This window comes from Rhinatrema bivittatum, chromosome 3 (assembly GCF_901001135.1).
Source record: "Rhinatrema bivittatum chromosome 3, aRhiBiv1.1, whole genome shotgun sequence".
In the NCBI taxonomy this organism is placed as follows: Eukaryota; Metazoa; Chordata; class Amphibia; order Gymnophiona; family Rhinatrematidae; genus Rhinatrema; species Rhinatrema bivittatum.
Window position 1 is genome coordinate 449,226,006 of NC_042617.1, and position 14,221 is coordinate 449,240,226.

The 14,221-nt window shown below is 45.6% G+C and overlaps 1 protein-coding gene across 2 annotated transcripts in view; it reads left to right on the forward strand.

The window, feature by feature from the left end:
- Window positions 1-485: 485 nt before the first annotated feature.
- The window catches only part of HPCAL1 (hippocalcin like 1), a 375,495-nt gene continuing 361,759 nt past the window's right edge, over window positions 486-14,221 (forward strand). For both annotated transcript variants that reach the window (XM_029595867.1, XM_029595871.1), the window contains exon 1: window positions 486-948. The gene's annotated coding sequence lies outside the window, so the exon portion shown is untranslated. The remainder of the gene's footprint in view (window positions 949-14,221) is intronic.

Here is a 14,221-nt window from a genome sequence, read left to right on the forward strand (position 1 = left end):
CCTCCTGCGCCTGGATGCACAGCTAACAGCAGCGGGGTGCCTTTCCTGTCTCTCTCTTGAGCTACGTCTCCGCATTCAAAGTCCATACTAAACCAGATAGTTCAGAAACAAAAATACAAGAGAGGGTGCTCACACGTTGACCCTTTCTTCCAGTGCAAAACAGTAGCGCCAGTTGGCAGTAGTTAAGTACTTTAGCAGCTCCTCCTTCTCCCCTCCGCTTCCTGGCCACCAGAAACAGCTGGCGGCGGAGGAGGGCGTGCTAAGCACTTCCTGGTAAGAGGAGGTGAGCACGCCGGGGCTAACCCTTCCCCGAGTTTTGGTTTGTTTTGATGCCGGTCTGCTTTTGTATTATACAAGGTCTGTTTTTTTTTCTGATTAAAGGCGGGGTCGGGATTCTCTTTCGGAGTTGGCATTTCCGCCTCCCCCTGGCTGGACCTCCCTCACGCTTCCCTTCTCCTCCAGGCTCAGACGTCTCAGCAAAATCCCTTGAAGCAGCGCGGGAGCGGAAGGAGCCCCCCAGTGGCCGCCGCGTATCTGCTGCTCTTCTGGCGCGTGCGGTTACCCAAACACACACAGCGCGTGCTGACAGCTGTGCTGAGCGAGCCCCAGCCCCGGGCCACAGTTACCCAGTGTTAATCGTAAGTCCCCCCCCCCCATAATAAAGCGCTTAAATAGTGCGCTCTTCATTCAATACAGCCCTTCTTTCTCGCCCACGCTCCCCTGCCACCTTATTTCCTCTCATTCAATTCTGTCTAGATTTTGTTCTTTTTTTTTTTTTTTAAACTACTGTTTTTCCGGAGATGATGAACATTTAAGCAGTGTCCAAGAGTACGAGGCAGATTGCCAGTAGCAGAGAGGAGACGAAAGGAGCAGTGTTGGTAAGGGGGAAACAAAGAACAAGCCCCCAACTTGGGAGAAGCGGCGTAGCGAGCAGAGCAGAGAGGCTCGGTGAGTTGGGCTGCCCCGGCTCTGGGGAGCTTTGTGCTTTTTTAAAATTTTCTGTCGGCGAGGGAGACTTTCGGGTCCCAGAAGAGGCAACTGAACTAGTTCTGGGGTATTTCTAAGCAATGCGTTCCTCAGGAGGGGGATTTTTTTTTTTTTTTTTACATGGGTGCGTAGTCGTCCCCTGCTACTTTTTTGCTCCGGGGAGGGTTTTTATGCTGCGATGAACAATTGGGTGGCAGATGTGCTAATTGCATGGAAGGTTTATTTCTTATTCTCAGATATATGTTGTGACTCTCACGGAAGATCCGAAAGTGTTCCCTTCCTTATTTTCTGTTGGCTGTAACTGAACAGTTTAAAGGCAGATAGTTGCTTTTCGTTCCTAGCTGGAAATGTTACATTTGGCATGTTTTTAAATAAATGCAGTTATATGTCGCTCCTTTTTTGAAGAGGTGGTTACAGAATACACTGGAACTTTTTTTTTATCCTACTTCGTTGTCTACTGAAATGGTGATTTATTTAGCCAAACAAGTTGAAACGATTTTGTTCTCTATTGAAGCTCAACCTTAATATTTACTTTTTGATCTGTGAGCTAAATATTAAAAAAAAAGCGGTTAGATTTATAATGCGAAACAGCTTCTGAATCATCTTTTGGTTATAATTCTGATGATCGGTAATTGAAAACATGGTAATTTTAATACTGTTTAACTGCGATTTGCATTCATACGTTGTCAGTACATGTATTTGATTGCACTATTTAGAAAAATAACATCCCACGCGTTCATCTCATAAAACTTCCTTAGGATTGTGGTTTTATGTTTTCTTTCGAGAGATCCGCTTCTGGATTAACGGCACATAACTTGTAACGTAAGATGTTTAGCACTATCTAGAAATACAGTTTTGCTATAAAATCAATATTTGCTTTCAACACAGAGCTTGCACGTGTCTTCATGCAAAATCAAAGTTAAGAGCCTTGGTTTGTTTGTTTTTTCAAGGTGGCTGTTAAGTGGCGTTAACGTTTCTGAGAGAGAGATTTTTTTCTTGCACAACATCCAAAATCTTGACTTCTCACAGCTTAATGCGATTTCCGCCATCTGAAACAGATGTTATGTTCCCTTTCTAACCCCTCATCAGTTCAGGATCCATTTATATTACTCCTGGGGGATTTCTGCAGACTTTATATTGGTCAAAATAACACAATTTACATGACAGTCTTTAAGTAATTACATTTTAAATGAATAAAGAAAAAACGTATTACTTAGAGATGTAGAATGTTTTAAATATTTTGAGCAGAATTTCCCTAGAAATTCACTGTAAGAGTGTCCCTTCCACTTGCTTTCCCTACTCCCTTGGCCACTTTGCCCTCTCAGGCCCCAACTCCTCCATCTGTCAGTATCTCTCCCCTCCACCTCTAGGCTCAACCCCTTCTACTCTATGGCCAGTGCCAGAGTTTGACCCCATTCTCAGTACTGCCCCTCACACAGGCTCTCTCTCTCTAGTAAACACACACACCACATACAGGCTCCCTCCCTCACTCTCTCTCTCTCGCGCGCACACACATCCCCTCATACAGGGTCCCTCTCTCTTGCATGCACACCCACACAAGCTCCCTTTCTCTTTCACACATACATCCTCACACAGGCTACCTATGTCTCTCTCTCATGCACCCCTTCACACAGGCTCTATCTCACACATTCACAATCCCTTCACACAGGCTAGCACCCTCACATACACATGAGCTCCCAATCTCTCTTTCTCTATCTCTCTCTCTCTCTCTCTCACACACACCTTCACAATTCCTCATATATGCTCCCTCTTTCTGGCACCCACACTCAAGCATCCCCCCCTGCTCTCTCACACCCTCCTGCTCACCACCCTGCTCTCTCTCACACCCCTCTCCTCTCACACACATACACTCACTCTCACGAGGGGACCTTCATCTTTGCTGCAAACGCCCCATACTCTGTTCGTGGCACACGGGGGGGCCTTCATCCTCGCGTGCTCCATTCATGGCATGCCGGGGTCTCCTCTGCCATTTTCTGCACAGAATTTGGCAATTCTGTGCAGGGGGAGAATGCTGGGCAAACATACACCTTTTTCTATTACTCATCCTGCCCCCCAAACAAATGGAGCTGTGGTGTGAATATCTCTTAAGTGTGTTCAGGATAAAAATGTTTTCATATGATTGATGCAAGCAGTTTTGTTTCAGTCCTACTTATGTTATAACTGAAAACTAAAACAATTAATAAGCCCCAACTTTGAGCAGGAAATTGCACTAGCCACATGATTGCATAAGTACATTATTTGTGGCAGCATTTCTGTCCCTTTCAGGTTGTTTATATGCCACACTGCTGATTTTTTATTTATTTTTTTTTAATTTTGTACGTGGGCTAAGTCCAGGAATTGCCTTGCGTGAAGAAAAGTCACATAGAAAAAGCTGTGGACACTGGGATGTTGGGCTTTATTTTATGGTTAAATATGTTTATTAAAGTTTTAGCAACTAAGATAAACCAAAGCCAGGGTGTGTGTACTCTGCCACACCCTGGTGCACAAGTTCACAAAAATACAATTGAGTAATACCCTCTACCCCACCTCATCCCTAATGCAGAAGTTTAACTGACACATTTTGGCCAGGAGAACAATTCTGTATAAAGCGTGTTGAGATATATTGACAATGATAACAAAGGATGGGATTCAGACTCTAGCTCTGTATAAACTCTTGTAAAGATTACAAGCTATAATATTTTGGCAAATAGGTAGACCAGTTAGAGTTGAATGAACTCTTTCGTGTGTGTGTGTGTCAGTTCTGTGCACTTGATAGATTAGGGGCAGGGAGGAAGCCCTATTTTTTCTTCGTTTTCTTCGTTTTCTTTGTTTTTCTCTTTCTCCATCCGTTTTTTAATTTTTTTTTTCAAAATAGTTTTTATTGGTAAGGAAACACACCTGAGCCGCGCAGTCGGCACACCAGGCATACCCAGATCCACGTTAACAAAAATACAATATTTCAACGGTAACTTACAGAACCTGGTACAGAAAAATAGCTAGGGAACAGCTGGAACATTTCCATCCTGTCATATTTTATCGTTTTATGAGAAGTCCCAGACCTGAAACCATCCTTTAACCTACCCTTCCCCCAGAGACCAGGGAATGTGTCCACTCAGAAGTACAGCCTCTCTCCTGCAGACCGACTTGAACAGTAGCTGGCAATAGAGAAACACTTGCATTCCAACAGGTACCGTACAGTTTATCACGCTTGCAGTGCCCCATCAAAAAATCGAGACGCTCAAGCTGCACAAATAGAGCCATGCGCTGAAACCATGCCACTGTTGTCGGTGTCGCGTTAGGATCCGTCCACGCCGATAAGATGGTGCGACATGCCATCAAAAATGCCACCCGACTAAATTTATCCTTGGACCTGCTGGGATCGGTGGAGCAAGCTTGCGGACTAGAGAGAAGAAACTTTCCGGAGGGGGGGTATCGGAACACCAGTACGTTGAGAAATAACATCAGAGACAGTAGAACAGAAAGGCCGCAAGGTGTGGCATTGGTAGAGGCGGTGCATTAGTGTCCCCTCAGCCCGGCCACATTTGATACAAAGAGGCGAGTCTGTGCTCCCCATCTCGAAACGTCGAACATAGTCGCAGTACATATGATGCAGGATTTTGAATTGCACCTCCCGTAGACCCATGTCTGGGACTTTTCGATGTACAGCGTCAAAGCAACACATCAAATATGGTACAGTAATAGACCCCTCGAGAAAGCCAGTCCATTTAGTCGCCAAATATTCCAAACGACTAGCTGTCTGCATCATCCTTCCCAGTTTGGCCCAGCCGGTCACAGTATTGGCAAGGTTAGCCGTGGCAAAAACAGATTCTTGCCCCACAGCGTCAAGTGTCCATTTGAAGGATGACAAATAGTGGCGGGTTTGTAAATATGCAAAAAAAACTGGTGAGCAGACAAGACTGTTTAACCAAGGTAGCAAAGTCTATCATTACATTGGTATCATGATCGTAAAAATGAAAAGCATACACAGTGCCTTTGCGTGCCCAAAACTGAAACAAAGCCCCACAATCCCTGCCAGGTGTAAAATCCACATTCCCCAATAAGGGCAATAACAGTGAAATATGACCCCTTCCATACCACCTTGCATATGGAGCCATCGCCAGACATGAACACATGGGGTCAATAGCACCCTAGGGTAATCTAACGTACGACGCACAGTCGCACGCGTCTGGAGCAGGCTCAGGGGTGACCGGGGGGGGCAATCATTCCACGCAGAAACCCTGGTTCGCAGTATTTGTAATCCCCAGTTACCCACTCCCCGAGAAATCATAATTGACAAGCGGCATACCATATCCCCCCTTATCCCAGGGATATGTCATGGTCGCATAACTGAGGCGTGCTCTCTTCCCTTTCCAGAGAAATTGTTGTAGCGCAGCATGCAAACTCTTGAGATCCTCCACCCTCAACCAACAGGGAAGCATATGCAAAACATAGAGGATCTTGGAAGTTATCACCATTTTTAACTAGAGCACATCTGCTAAAAAAGGACAGCGGGAGAGAGCGCCAACCCTCCAATTGCAGCTTTATCTTCCCCAGGAGACTAGTGACATTAAGTTCATACAGGTGCCCCAAATCCCTGGAAATCCAAATGCCCAGGTACTTCAGCTTATCAGGTGCCCACTTTAAGGGAAATGGGCCATCCCAGGAGGTTTGCAGCCGGGGTTCCAAAGCCAGGGCTTCCGACTTCCCAAAGTTAATCTTCATACCTGCCACCCCGTGAAACAGATCAAAAAGACCAATAATCAGCGGGATGCTGATACGAGGCCGACCCACAAAAAGCAAGATGTCGTCCGCCAACAATGCAATTTTAAGAGGATGGTGGCCAACACTAAGCCCCCAAATTTGCTGGTTGCCCTGTAGCCGAATAGCCAAGGGCTCCAAGGCCAGAACGAACAGCAATGGGGAAAGGGGACAGCCCTGTCGTACCCTGCAATGCAATTCAAAAGAAGGGGGGGGGGGGTTGGCAACCCATTTACCAGAATGCTGTATATTATCTCTACCAATTGCAAAAATTGGCCTGCAAAGCCATACTGACGCACTGCTCAAAACAAGCAGTCCCAGGACAATGAGTCAAAGGCCTTTTTGGCATCTAGACTAAGTATCACGGCCTCCACCCCGGCAGAATAGCTGAGAGATGCTATCAGGCGGCGCACATTGCGTACCCACTGCTGACCGCAAACAAATCTTGACTGATCACTGTGAACTAGTGAGGGGAGTACATCACTTAAGTCGCGCGGCTAATATGGGGACTAACAGTTTAATATCGACGTTAAGTAAGGGAATAGGTCTGTAGGAACCTACTTCCAGCGGGTCGTTACCGGGCTTTGGGAGCACAACTGTAACCGAATGGTTCATAGCCGGCAGCAGAGCATTCAGCTCCAGCATTTCGTTATAAAATCGCTGGAGGGGCGTAAGCAAAGTGAATTTTAAGATCTTATAAAATTCTGACTCAAACCCATCTTGGCCCGCAGCCGTTCCCAGTTTGAGTTTCTGTATTGCAGGGTATACCTCTTGATCGCTAATGGGGGAATTCATTGCACGCAAATGCTCCGATGTCAGTAGGAGCCATGCAAGCGTCTGGAATAAGGCCTCCATGGTGGCCTGGTTTCTAGGTCGCATATAAGTTTTGAAAGTATTCCAGGAATCTCGCTGAGAGAGCAGCTGGGGTCGCCCTATGGACACCCGAGCTGTCTTTGATACCTGCGATAACTTTCTTCTGATCTCTGGGTCGCACCAAGTGGGCCATGAGCCGGCTAGCTCGATTCCCAAACTTATAAAGTTGGTACTGATAATATTTAAGAGATTTGGAGGCCCACTGGTGTAGCAGGCAGTTCAAGGTATCCCGGGCTTGATCGACTCGGCCCTTTGCTTCTTGGGTCATATCAACCACATGGCGCGGTTGCGCCGCTTTGAGGACCTGTGTTAGTCGCAGTATCTCAGCATTGCGTTGATGATTTACCCGGGCTACAATCATGATAATCTCCCCCCGCATTACTGCCTTCCCTGCCTCCCATAAGATGGTCGAGGATATGCCAGGAGTAGAGTTTACCCTCACATACTCCTTCCATCGAGCCTGCAAATGATCACGAAACGCCTCGTCCAAAACAAAGGTCTGGACGCATGCACCACAAAAACAGAGGCTTTGTACCCGGATCACGCTTAAGCAGAACTGTGACCGGGGCATGATCAGAAATGGACCGAATGCCTATATTCGCCTCCTCCACCCTGGCAAACCATTTGTCAGGAAACAAGCAGATAATCCAAACGTGAATACGCTCGGTGTGGGTTAGAATAAAATGTGAAGTCAAGCTCACCCGGGTGCAAAACACGCCACACATTGAGAAGCTGCAGCTCACTGCACAAAACATTAACCCCCAGCTGTTGATCTTTACTCACAGCAAGTTTAAGCAGTTTGCAGTCCAACTGTTTATTTGCCACCACATTCATATCCCCGCCAACCACCAAAATATGATCAGAGAAATCAGCCAAGAGCCCCACCAGCAGTGAGAAAAAATCCTGGGAATATATATTAGGGCCATAAACATTGCAGAAAACTATCTTTTGGTGATATAAAACTTTGGCTGCAATCACGTATCGACCTTCTTTGTCATGACAAGCTCTAGTAAGCTGGAATGGCAATTGCTTGTGGATAAGGATGGTCACCTCCCCCCTCCGCCTGCGTGCCGAATAGGAAGAATAAATGCATTGACTCACCCGCTCTCTTTTAAGTTTACGATGCTTTTCATCGTTCAGATGGGTTTCTTGAAGGAAAACAACTTGAGACTTCATACGATGGAACATAGTTAATAGTTTTTTCAGCTTAACCGGGGAGTGAATGCCATCTGCATTCAAAGAGGTAACCCTAACCGTGGCCATGCCACTCAACAGCATAAGGGGCTATTTGCAGAGCCCTCGCTGAGTGCTCTGACTTCTGAAAAATCCCAGGCTCGTGGCCCCCCCCCCCCCAGCCTAGACCACGAGAGTATACAATGGCATACAAAACAAATCAAGATTTCTGGTCTCTGCTCCCTCCCATCCACCCAACTCTTTCCCCTTCCCTACCCCCAATCATACTCCACAACCATACCCAGGCACTTTCATACCTGCATTTAATAGCTTCAAGAGGCGCAGAGCTTTCCTCCCTCCCATTTTACTCCGTGACGGGCCAAGGAAAGCCCCCCTCCGTCCCACTCCCCAAACCAGCATTTAACCCCCTCAATAGAACAGCCATAAGTAACAGCATAGCGGTCCCACGAGACAATGCATCCCAACCCAACTCTACTCCGCCAAAAGGCAGGCATTGTACTGAGCCAGTCAAACCAGTCCAGTTGGGAGGTTAGTTTTCATTCCATGAGCAAGAAAGGCCATAAATATGCAAAGATGCACGGCTTCCAGTGCAGAATTGCATGTCCCACAAATAAAACCACGATATTTTCAAAACTGTAGAACTATGAACTGCGCTGACCTAATAGTAACCAAGCAGGCCTCCTGTCCCTCTCAGTCTTCACCTACACGAGGCAGGGAAGCAATAAATCCATCAGCCTCCTCCTCAGTTGTGAAGAAAAGGACTTTGTTTTCGTGAAAAACACGGAGGTTGGCCAGGTACGATAGACCAAATTTGATCCCCTGCTTGTATAATTTGTTGCAGTCCGGTGACATGAGCTTTCGCTTTGCTGCGGTGCTAGCCGAAAAATAGTTGAACAATTAAAATCTTTCCACCATTTATATTCCACTAGCTCCTTTTGCTTGAAGGCCCGCAGCAATTTCGTTTTGAGATCTCAATTGAGAATTTTGGCCATCACTGGCTGCAGCCTGTTTGCGCCATCTCTTAAGGGCCCGACGCGGTGAACCCACTCACATTTCAGAGCATCTGAGGAGAATTCTAGGCCCACCTTTCTCGGTAGCCATTGCTCTACAAATTCAAGCAACTCCTTATCCTTCACCAACTCAGGCAGGCCTATGATTTTAATGTTGTTTCTTTGCCCCCTGTCTTCAAGATCTTTGATTTTTATCTAGCAGCTTTCGTATTGGGTCCGCAGGGTCTCCACATGGCGTTCTGTCTCCACCAGTCGGTCACCATGATCGGAGATGATGTGCTCCACTTTGTCCAAACGCTTCGACTGGCCTTCCACTGCAGCCTTGATTTCCTCCATCGAGGATTGAGTTTTAATCAGTCTGAGATCCAGGGCTGCAGTAATACTCTGAGAGATTTGTAGCAAGGCATCCTCCGAGACCACCTCCAGCACTTTTGCACCAGAGGGAGCTGCCGCCATCTTTACTGAGCAAGGCCGCCGAACTGCACTCCTCCGTGTGCTTCTCTGTCGTATTCCCCGCGCAACACTCACATGATCGGGAGCTCTTTAACAGCGAGGGGGTCAAGTGAGTAGCAACGCTAGTTTTCGGGGGGTTTTCCGCCGGCCAGGGGAGCGGGACTTCGGAGCTCCGTTTCCGTGCTGCTACCGCGTCTACATCATCGCCGGAAGTTCCCCATTTATATTTCTTTTAGTTTTCTGAGCAGGTAAATCACTTTTAGACATGCAGTGTTTCAGCACACTCTGCTGTGTATTTATTTATTTATTTATTTGTTGAGTTTTATATACCGTCATTCGGTAGAGCCATCATAAGTTTACAAAGTATGTATTTTTTAGCAGTTGAGCAACGGTAAAACCATGCGAACATTATACATTTTTCTTAGCAGTTGTGCAACAGTAAAACAATGTGAACATTTTCAGAAATAAACATATCAAGTCCAGAAAGCATTATGAGGTTGGATGGGGAGGGTAAGGAGGTTCAGGGTGGAGAGCAGGTATTAAGAGGTTTATAGATGTTGTGACTTTTTTCTTGCAAAGTTGTCAGTACCACTCTTCTCTGACTAGCTTTCTCACCATGGTTTGTAATTGAAATAGTGATTTTTGAAGGGTGCTGTAATGTGCAAGCATTTTGGTTATATTTTACATGGCCCAGAGTCCTGCTCTGAAATGAAGCAGTCTGAGCTGATTGTTGGCTGAATGCCTGATCTTTCACATCAAACCCGATTCTTGCTTTTGGTCCAGAGCTCTCTAGCGCAGTAAATTCCTTGTCAGTAGCCTCCATTAAAAATTGACTATTCACAGTTGAATAGCCAAAATGTGGTTTGGTTTTTTTTTGGTCTCCCCAGGGAGCAACTAAAAATGCCAGGAAGTGGAATTGTTCTACTAATGGGGAAGCAAGTAACAGACCACCCATGTGGCTTCATGAGGGGGTTCATTTTATTTGCCTTGCTGTATAAGTTTTCATAAACATAATAGCATAACATAACCCAGTAACTCTCTGAAACTGATTGCTCTCAGCACCTGAAACTTTCTTTTTACAGTTCAGAAGTGTGGCAGTATTAAAATGAGAATTGTTTTCCTTTCTTCTTCCCTAGGCACTCATCTCTCCCTCTTTTTATCCTTTTGTTTGGGATCTGGTGCATTATCTTTGGATGTCACTAATATTCTGCATTAAGAAGAATGTGTGCTGCGCTGTGAGATGTTCCTTATCTTTACTGGACTGAATAGTTATGTCACTCAACACAGTTATTTATTTTGTACTGCCATTGAAGAGTTAAACCAAGTCTTGAGTCCCAGATTTTTTCTTTTTTTTTTAATCTGCTGCTTTTTAGATTCTGATGGATGAATGCATTTGCATAATACACGGAGCAGGGCTGAACACATGGCTATCGAATTGGCCTCTATTTTTTAAAACTTGAAGGTGTGCAAAAGATGGTGTACAGGAGTAAATCTGTGGGACAGAAAGTATTCTCTTTCAGTATGGTGGTTGAGGAGAACCTGTTGTGGATCTGATCTGATTATTAGAGCAGGGGTTCGTTTTTTTTTTTTTGTTTTTTTTTAATGGAAGGTTTGGAATAGGGTGCATATCATAAATGGATTTTGTTTCCTGTTGGGGGTGTGTGGGGTCTGGTAATTAGGGAGGATCTTATGTGATTACTATTTTTTTTTTTTTAATTATTTGGTTTTGTTTTAACGTTTACTGTGTGTTTTCTGTCTGATTTTTATTCACACCACTGGGAGATGGCTGTGAACAGTGAAGGCAGTACATAAATTATTAAACAAAGTGAAAACTCCAGACATTTGATCATTTTTACATGACTTAAGAATTTTGTACAATGTTGGCCCTTGTGAATCCTGCCTCTGTACTTGGTTTGTTTCTCAGAAGTTCCTTCAAGTTTATTTAAGTGTGCCTTTTGAGCTGGCACCAGGAGAAAGCAGCAAGTTTAGTTATAACCATTCCTATAACACATAATAGTTTGTGAAGGAGAATTTTGAGATAAGTGCAGGAACTCCTGACTGCTTTTTTTGCACCTATCTGCCCATGGCACCTTTCTGTAAACACTAAAAAGTGTTTTCCTAATGTGCTTTACTATCACAGCAAGATGTCTTGTCTCAGAAACTACAATAAAGATTGCATAAACTTTTTAGTACCGAGGAATATTGGTCTGTTTGTTTTCACTGAAGCCTGAGGACTTGCTTTTTTCTTTAATTCTAGCCTCTGCTATGCATTGGCTGTACTGCATCCAGTCCCTGCTTTTGGTTTGAACAGCCAGAGGGTAATTGAGTACATGTTGATACAGAGGCACTTAGAGAGAGATATTTATTGAATGATTACTTGATGCAAGCTGAGGTGTGAAGTATCACTTGATACACAGGTGAAACTGTGGAAGGGATCTGATGAATCTGCTGGTTCTGCAAACTGATTGCTCTGGGTTCCTCTGGACAATGCTAGTACACACCATAACTGCGGCATGCTAGTCCTTCTCACCACCATCACCCCTCTCCCTCCTATCTTCCCCCCCCCCCTTCCATCTTCCTTTTAATTTACCAATGAAGATGCCTTTTCATTCTCCAATAGTTGCACTTTGAGTGGCTGAAAAACCACCACAGCCTCAACAGCAGAAACCTAACATGTTGTAAAATATAACAGTCAAGCACGTAACAGAAGAATGCTAGGATACGTCCCCCACCGACACCACCTTGCCAATACTTAATTACAAAGCCCAGCTACTAATGACACCCAGTGAGGCGGCTGCCTTCCATCTTTCTGTTCTGTGGAAACTGGACACTGGCTGCATTGTACCCCGTGAAGGCCACCAGGTTGGGCATGCAGCAACTGCAACTCCGTGCAGTGCATCTCCACCTCACCTGCCCTTGGCTACCCTTGTCTGACCTGGTTAACACCTTGATCTTTCCAGCCTCTACAGACCATCCCTGCTATGGTTTGGGGACCACATATTTATATGCCAGGCCTCTTTTATGTCCTGCCCCCCCCCCCCCCCACCCCACCCCAGCCCTTTTTTTTTTTTTTTCAATGGGCTAATGAAACATAAGAAAATGCCATACTGGGTCAGACCAAGGGTCCATCAAGCCCAGCATTCTGTTTCCATCAGTGGCCAATCCAGGCCATAAGAACCTGACAAGTACCCAAAAACTAAGTCCATTCCATGTAACCATTGCTAATGGCAGTGGCTATTCTCTAAGTGAACTTAATAGCAGGTAATGGACTTCTCCTCCAAGAACTTATCCAATCCTTTTTTAAACACAGCTATACTAACTGCACTAACCACATCCTCTGGCAACAAATTCCAGAGTTTAATTGTGCGTTGAGTAAAAAAGAACTTTCTCCGATTAGTTTTAAATGAGCGATACAGAGTCATTATGACATTTTCCGTTTCATTCACCATTCCTTTTCTAATAATTCCCAACATTCTGTTTGCTTTTTTGACTGCCGCAGCACACTGAACCGACGATTTCAATGTGTTATCCACTATGACACCTAGATCTCTTTCTTGGGTTGTAGCACCTAATATGGAACCCAACATTGTGTAATTACAGCATGGGTTATTTTTCCCTATATGCATCACCTTGCACTTATCCACATTAAATTTCATCTGCCATTTGGATGCCCAATTTTCCAGTCTCACAAGGTCTTCCTGCAATTTATCACAATCTGCTTGTGATAAATGGCACCACTAGTCCCGGGTACCCCATTTTCCCTGGCACCTGAGCTCCCAGTATTGCGAATCTTCCCCCTTTGTGTCTGTGAGGGCCTGCCATAGTAGGGACCGGTAACTCCTAACTTGTTCCCTATCCCCACTCAATCCCAATGCTTCCATGGCCTTTGGCGGTGAGAAAATTAAACAAGTTTACACCCCTTCTGACAAGTGCATCTCATCAGACCTACATAAACCTGCACGGTTATATTTCAAGTAAACCCCAACCTGTGTTAATGCAGCACTCTCCACCCGAGGAAACTCATCCTCCTATTTCTTGTTATTGTTAATTATTATTTATCTCCACCTTTTGCCCTTGATCAAGCCATATCATTCAAGATGCTCGGAGAATGGGATATCTGCATCTTGCTGCCCCTTCCCTTTGTTATTCCACTACATCCCCCAGGCCAGCCAGATACCGGCCTGAGTCCTTTACACTTGTTTACATCGTGCTCACATGTTCCCCAGACATTGATATTTGTGGTCTGGGTACTTGGGGGCTGTTTGGCTTAAACTATCTAATGGTACCTTTTACGATTGGCAGGCCACAGGTTGCCTCTGGGCCTGGGCTGAGATATGGAAGGACGCCTCCAGTGCCTGCATCCGGATGCTGCCCAACAATCCTAGGCCAAGCCGGTCGCCATTCCTCAACACGACAGAACTCTGACAACTTCTGCATGGAGCACCCTCCCTGGGTGTGTGCATCTCCGCCTCACATTTAAAGGGACCAGGGTGGGAAAGACCAAGTGGCCCCTATCGATTATATCAGTGCCCAAGCCTTGTAAAAGGGCAGCGCTCTAGTTCCTATTCACCTCTGTAACAGGTCTCCCTACTCTGGGGCCGATGCAATATTAAACGCGGAAAGCAGGTGCTGACTTTTCAGCACCTGCTTTCTTAATGTGCGCATGGCGTCTGCAAGGGCGGTCGCGCTAGGGGGTCGCGCTAGCAAGCTTGTGCGACCTTAGCGCTTGTGCGACCTTAGCGGTTCCTTGCTAACATGACCTCGCCGTGGCTGCCGGTTACGAAAACAGACACCAGTAAACTTGGCATCGGTTTTCATCACCGGCCGTCCATTTTCATATCTGTGTCCATTTTCATTACTGGCAGACGGCCGGTGATGAAAACCGATGCCAAGTTTACTGGTGTCGGTCTTCATAACTCTGTGGTCTGCTGAGGTTTTTTTTTTTT